Genomic DNA, 8,239 nt, shown 5'->3' with positions numbered 1-8,239 from the left:
ACTCAGTGTTTGCAGAGTTGGGGATGAACCTGGGGCTGGCACTCCCGGCAGGGAGAGCAGTAGGGGCAAAGGTAAAGGGTGGAACAGCAAGGGACATGAGAGACCCACAAGTGATCAGCGGGGCTACAGAAGGCAGTTTGGCCAGATTGGGGGGCAAGAGTTAGGCTGTGGATGGTCTCAAACACACAGCAGGTCACCTGGGTGAAGTCTGTATGGCTGACGAGCTGACTACAGTGGAGCACAGAGAGAAGGAAAAGGGCTGGTGTGACACTCTCAAGAGGTAGCTGGGCCACCACAGAGCGGAGCTTTTACTAGCTCTTCTGGCTTATCCAGCCCACACCCCTAACTGGACACAACTCAATCCCTTGGCTGAATCATAGTCCTCCACAATTTTGCACCAACTCTCCAGTTCTGCCCTCCCAAGCAACCCATACTAGTCCAAGCTTCTTCACTTGTGGCTCCTCTTGGCCTCCATCTACCTGGAAGAGTCCATACTTTCTACCTGTCTGGAATCTACCACCCAGACTCCGCTCCAATCCAGGGCGTGACATAAAACACTTGAATGTCACATGAGCTTTAGCTGTTCTCCCGTGCCGCTCACATTTTACGGAAAGTACTACCTGAATGTTTAATTCTGTAGTTACTCACATGCTGACTCACCACTTCTTTTTTGTTCCAAACTTCTTTCACAAACTATGAGATTGATAGAGGAGACAAATATTACATTATTGCATACACTACTAGAATCAGAACAGAAAGAAAACTAGACACCCAGTTTTTGTACTTTTCAAGTGCAGGGCTGGAGACTGGGAGACAAGTTTTGTTCCCTCTCTTCTTTAAAGTGGTATAAATTTCATAAAGATGCATAAATTTCATAAAGATGCATACATAGCCCTTGCGTAGTTGAAAGCAGCTATCCCAATATCATCCCACCCTCACAATCCGGAGATCTGACATGGTATAAATTTATCTGAATTGTCCCAGCTAATTCAGCACAATGGGATTATTAAACCCACATCATTTGTTTCATCTGCACTGCCATCTGTTTCAAATAACAGTCTATGCTTACACTAGCATTTTATAGATATAGCATTTTTTCATAATGTATTCACTTTTCCTATTCTTTCACTTGATCCACCCAGTAATATTATTCCTACATTAGAGTTAACCACCTCCCAGGAGATTGCTGCCTTGCCCAAGGTAACACAGCTATGTGGAGTCAGAAATATATAAAGTTTATTGAATTTCAGGCCAATGTTTTATCAGCAGAAACAGGAATAAATATTTCTAAAATAAATTCCCAAAATTATACCTAATAATAGAACTAGGAATCTTATTCTATGTCATTAATACTCTAACATTTTATAATAGATTACAATTCCCAATTTTCAGAAAACTTTTACACTTTCTGCAATGGTTTTCTCCTGAGATCTAAAGCAAAGAAGTCACAGAAAGGTGAAACTATATATAAGACAGCCATGTTCTTTCACTAAGCTTTAAATTCAATTTATTCCCAAACTAATGTGATTAATGTTAATTCCCTCTCTCTGCCTTAACTAGTCAAATCTCTAAACTCTAAAAACATTTAAGGTATGGCCATCACTATTTACTTTAAAAATCTTAAAAAGTATGTGTGGTATGTGACTATTTCCCATTTTACAAAGAGAAATAAATATAGTAACAAATGTGTAGGTAGCATATTTGGCATGGTTTAAATCCAGTACATTAAAATATTCACTTCAAACAGTTTAAAGGGTATATATCCTCATCATAAGTCTTTGTAGACTTTGTTACTAAACAAAGCAAACTCCAAATTAAGTATACATCAAACTTGGGTCTCGGCAGATTCTATGCATGTATACTTTATGTAACATATGGCAAATCTTATTTCTCCACTCCTAGAAAGATGTTGAGATTTTAAAATATCTCTTTTTGCAAAATATTCCAACTCTTAACATCAAAACCAAGAAAGATAATCAATATTAAGGACACATGTGTATTTTAGATGTATCCTTTGAAGTTGAGAAGGGGAAAAAAAAAAACAAAAATAAAAATACTCAGGGGCGCCTGGGTGGCTCAGTGGGTTAAGCCGCTCCCTTCGGCTCGGGTCATGATCTCAGGGTCCTGGGATCGAGCCCCGCATCAGGCTCTCTGCTCAGCAGGGAGCCTGCTTCCTCCTCTCTCTCTGCCTGCCTCTCTGCCTGCTTGTGATCTCTCTCTGTCAAATAAATAAATAAAATCTTTTAAAAAAATAAATAAATAAATAAAAATAAAAATAAAAATACTCAGACACAATGGTTCTCAAACTGTTCACTGAGGCACTCCGAGCCATCACAGCAAACTCGCATACACACAAGATGAACTACTAGCGTGTGGCAGGTCAGTTTCAACAAAACATCATGTACCATTTCCTTCAATGATGTCCTATCTTTGCAAAGCTGAGTTTTCTGTGGCTGCTGTGATTTAAAAAGTACTGTGCAAACATCAGCTTGGAATAGAAAATGAAGATGGCAGTGTTCAATGTATACCACAGTTCAGTAAGTTGCAAGTCCCCAACAGATCCCATTAGTAACTAACTCTAGTTATTCAAGAATGAAATATATTCTTTCAAAAGATAATAGTGTTTCAAGTGGCCACTATGTTGTTAGGGCAAAATATTTAAGTTGTTTGAACAGAACCATCACTTTAAAAATGGGACTACTTGAAATATACACATATATATATTTTATAGCAACCCTAGACCAAAGTAACACTAATTGAACTGTGAAAGGAGAAAGTTTGAAAAACTCTGCACTAAATTCACATCAGGTGCTTTAAGAGCCTGACCAGAAAAGAAAAAAAGAAAGAAATTAAAAAGATCTTTCAAAATGTTTCCTATTCAATGGTAAATCCTTACATTTCTCTTTAAGCAAACATCTGAAAACAGGCTAAGACCCATAACAGAAACATTAAATTATTTGTAAATATTCCAAGATACTGTACTTACTTTAAAATCTCCAGGTACTTATTATCAACTTTGGGGTAATTTCAACATGTGGCATATGATTTACTCAGTAATTAAGGAAACACTCTTTTTAATTCTTGAATCTGAGAAGTAAGAATATGTAGAGGGTGCTAGCTATACAATTTCACTTTTGTGTTGCTGAAATTTTTTTAGGAGATTCTTTAACACAAAACGGTCATGATATATGTAATTCTTGGTAATTTATTCCCCCAAAACTATGTACTAAGCACTATAAGCAAGTTCATTACATCCTCATCACCCACGGTTGCTTTTGAAAAGAACCAGAAGATGGGATTTTCTTGCACTTAGGTAAATATTTTTTAGTCTGTTGAAACTTTTTTCTTAAGAACAAGTATCAATCATCCTAATGCAATTAGATAAAGGCACCTTGACAAAAGGCCCTCATGTTCCCCACTATATAATGTAGCCACGTTAAGAAGGAATTTTTAAAATAGCGTTTTCTCTATGGTGTTAATTTAAAATAAAATTTAAAAAAAAAGAATAACAACAACATGTGGGCAGGTTAGGTATGGTCTTAAACAGTTTTAGTATGCAATTGTATATCAAATAGCATTCTAAAATATGAAAAAAGGATTTAATTAAAATTTGACATATTATTTGGATAACAGTAAGGTTTAAGTGAGATTTTTAGCTGTTTCTCAGAATCTAATGTCTATAACTCAGTATAATTCACTAACAATCTACCCCCCCCCCCAAAAAAAAAGGTTAGCTACGGTGTGAGATACAGCTTTTGTTAACAGTATTTTTTTAATGCAGAATGAAAGATTTTTGAGAGTTCAAGATAAAAACTCAGTAATATTTTTGTTTTGAGCCATGTTAAAACAGCAAAACCTTTACAGTTGAATATTCAAAATACAGTTTTCTCAAATAGCAGAAGGTTGGACAAGGTGATTGATCTGTAAAAAAATCATACTACAGCAATGTAGCTACCTGAAATTACTGAGTGCAGTTTCTGAACATGGTTAATTCCTCTCATCATATTAGTGACTTAAAACACTTATACTTTGATGGGCTTGATCAACTCTCATAACATACTTCCAAACAAATAGGATCCAACTTTTGCATCAAATTAATAAAGGCAGTATAGGTTTTAAGAAATTGAGGACAGAGTTAAATATAAATAAATATGCAAGAAGTCAAATAAGTGTGCGTGTGTATAGAACTTTAATTCTGGAAACCCATACACACACCCTTTTAGCTATTCACTTAAAATACCCAGTATTTTATTTCCACCATGTCCACTGTTACACTCTGCACAAAACTGATACCTTTCCTTATATATAAGAGAAGTAGATTAAACTTATTATCCAGAAACACCTGACAGTATATCCAATTTCTTATTTCCCTTCCCTGATAATGTCTGTCCTCTTTGTTCTTCCTTCACTGACTTTCTCATAAACACTGAGGCTTAAAGACAAGTTATGAACGTCATTTCTTCCTTTATGAAGTATACTGGAAACAAAAGGGATTAAAGTCATTTCACATTAATTTGGCATAGCTATTTTTTTGCCAACATTACCACAAAATACAAGTTGTATCAGTATACCATAAACAATTACATAGTGATTTCACAACTATACTACTTATTCTAATTAACAAAATACTTCTTTATAAAAAAATCTATTTGAAAGGACATTACATTCACTTCTTCATTTAATACCGTAAGGTTGTAACAATGTCACAGTAGGTTCAAAGACAGGAAACTACTTACCTTAAATATCTGTATTCTCCAAAGGCCTTACTCCACTTGGATTATTTAAGGTTCAGGCTTCCTGAACAACTTAGAAGGTGTCAGAGCTACTGAACTTAGAATACCCAAGAAATAGCCAAACTCTCCCCAAAGTCTCACAGTTTTGCCATTCAAGGAGCCCTTACCAAGATCAAAAGATGCCATGGGATCTACCAGTGATCAAAGACTCTAATGGGTCAGTCACTTAAAATGGGGCTATTCAAAAAGTTGTCATTCAGGCAACTTGGGTTACAGGTAGGTACTCTCTAGCTAACAAATTATATCCAAATGACACAGCTCCAGAAGGCTTTCTCAGTAAGAGCTCAGTCTGTTTCATGATCTAGCTAGAGTCAAATTCAAAGAGGTGGCTACGTACGGCATAGGAGTAGGTTTCTCTCCTGTGACAAAAAGCAAAAAGAGTAAGAAGAGGTTGAGAGATACCCATGTAGTTGTTGCACAGACCTCAACAGGAGCAACATTAATGTCAGCTGCCCTAAATATTACCGAACAGGCCCTGGGAGTATCTGACCTACAATATAGTATACACAGAATCAATTCGTCTGGCCACTAGGTCTGAAGTAATTTAGCTAGGACATCTTCAGCAAAACATTATCTGTGCCCTTCTCTTACATTTCTCTTAAAGACCTAAGATTTTAAGCCATAACTAGATAGACCAGGTATATTCCTCAGTAACTTTTTTGGAATGGAGAGATTTAAAACTATCAATAATTGGGACCTGTCAAGATTCTAATTTAATTGATTTAACTGTGGAGTCTAGACATTACACAGACTTAATTCCTCAGGTAGTAATAAAAGGCATCCAGGGTTGAGAACCACTGACAAAAGATCAGAGTTGGGTCAACTACCTGGGTCTCTTCAACATAGAAGACTAAGTTTGAGAGTTGGCATTTTGGCACTCTTTGAAGGGGAGAGGGGATTCCAAATCTCTTCACCAGTCATTAAATGAAATGGTCAGGAATATAAGAGCCAAGGATACCACCATTATTGTTGTCAAAGTCCTGAAGTGGTAAAAAACAAAAACAAAAAAACGGATACCCTGTTCCCTGTATCACCTGCATGGCTAACCTACTTCAGTAGGAACAAGGCAGGGGCCCTTTCCAAGGGTAGAGACATCAGCTTATATTCAGTTTTCTATTACTTTCTGAATTTGGGCCAATGAAGGGAATACCCACTGAGGTAATAGCAAAGGTGTGTCCTTACCACATTCCAATGAAAATTCAGGGAACAGTAGGAGAGAGGAGGTGGGTATGGAGAGTAGTGGAGAGGAATAATAAGAAGCAAAACAAACAAACAAAAAAAAACCAGGGGTACAATATTGGGCATGACAGAAACTACTAATCTCTTATTTTAAGTAAGGAGAGGATTTAAACTTTGGAAATAATTTATCCCTGATGGGTCAATTATACAAGGAGAGCCTCCTGTTAAGCCTCACCTCAAAAGGCCTTAGAGCACTACCTCTTCAACAGAGAGAAACAAGAAAAGCCTAGATTCTAGCTCCAGCACTGCCAACAATTAGCTACAGATAACTGACAGTCGGAGACTTTGCATTCTATTAATGGATATTGTCCTAGTGTCATGGTCACAACAGTAAGATTCTCAAGTAGTCCAGTTTTGCAGATCTATATTACGTCTTCAAAAAAAACAAGGTAATTAATATTTGACTTTACAATGTATTCTGATGTTTACCTTTGACAGGGTAAGATAGTATCTGATGTTGAAAGAACTTGAAACATAAAACCCTCAATTTCTCCATTCTGTCTCCTGTTATGCTTTTCTTTGTTGTTTAAGAAAAAATTATGGCTGGATTTGATGTAAATTTTAATCCAACTGTCTCCTCTTACAGATAAAGAAACAGAAATCACTTAACCGTTCCCACAGCTGTTTAACGGCAGAACAAAAGCACTGAGGATGGACAGTACCGCCTACCTAATCTGAATGCCCTCATTCTTGAGGGACTTGATTCAATTATACAGTAAAATAGGCTATCAGGAGATAAGCCCAAACAGTGAGGAAAAAAACTTTAATGATGCTTGTTTAGGTACACGCAGGCAGCTACCTCAGGATAAAGGGGCAGCAAAAGACAGGAAAACAGTGTAACCCATCCCCCAGGTACATCTAAAGACCTACCTTCAGAAATTATGCCAGGCTATGTTATCTCCAAAACAGCTGATGATTATAGATGACATCATTAAGGTGAAACTGGGTCCTTGAAAATTCCTTTGTGTCTGCCAATTTGGGGAATAAATGATGCTTTGACCTGCCCTACCTACTCCTAATCAATATGAAGAAACAAAACATGTTTAATTTGATGGGAATGCAGCCATAATCTACCAAGGATCATATTTCATTCTGAATTTCATTAGGTAACCATTACTAGCTGAGCTTGTTTCCTAAATGGAGAATGGACTATAATCTTCCCTCAGTTGCTTGGATGACATACTGTGAAGATACACAGTAATACTGTACAACACAAAGCAAAAAGTACTTTTGCAAAGGAAGAGGGGGTTCCAAATTTTAGGGAATTTACAAAGTCAAAAAATTAACATTTTTTACTATGTCATATCAGGATGTGTTCTGGAGAGACCATTTTTTCCCAGTATTAAGGATTATAAAAAGAGTTTAGCGCACAAAGATCAGGAAAACATCAAGTTAAGAAAGTTTAACTGTTTTTCACATCAAAATTTCTCAGTTTGAATATAATGTACACCATGACTTTCCAAGACAGAAGGACAAGCAAACAGCGCTTTCCCAACTTCCATGACCATCTAACCCTTCTAACAAGGATCAGCTCGGTGGAACAGTGTTCCATAGAACACACGCTGGAAAGAAAACATTCTTACTATATATTCTTCCTACTTTCCTATTTGCTGGAACACAAAATCGCAAGAAACTTCTGCTAAAAGAGGAATTTTTTCACATAAATGTATTTGTAAGCCTTTTAGAGGTTATCTATTCCAGCTCTAAAGTTACATGACTCCAAATCTGTTACAGCTTACATATCTTCTTTCCAAAAGGCCAGTATGAGTATCTCATCATCAGGACAGAAAGTGAACCCTTCAAGTTCTGTAGAAGTCAAATACTCCTTTGTTTCAGGTACAGATATCCGTTAAAACAGAAGCTCCTCCCTTGCTGGTCTGGAAATACAGTGTTTATGTCCTCTAGGCCAGCCAAAATAAAAAGTAGACTTCTGGCATGCATAATTTTACTGTTTAGCTAATACTGCATCCCAAACAAAATTTTGTACCTGATCAATACAAAGGATCTTGAAAATAAAAGGCAGCAACCTGAGATGGGTTTGGTATGACACCAGAAATTAATCTGCTATAAGTCAATCACACCTCAATTTTTTTAAAAAAGGAAAACTCATTAATGTTCTTAAATAGCAACAGCTAAAATATTGAAAAATGGTTGTAGAATTTAAGTCTAGTACTATTTTTATAGTGCTTATATGAATGTAATAAAGG

The sequence above is a fragment of the Lutra lutra genome, chromosome 1, assembly GCF_902655055.1.
Source record: "Lutra lutra chromosome 1, mLutLut1.2, whole genome shotgun sequence".
NCBI classification, from domain to species: Eukaryota; Metazoa; Chordata; class Mammalia; order Carnivora; family Mustelidae; genus Lutra; species Lutra lutra.
Note: the sequence above shows the minus strand (reverse complement) of the source record.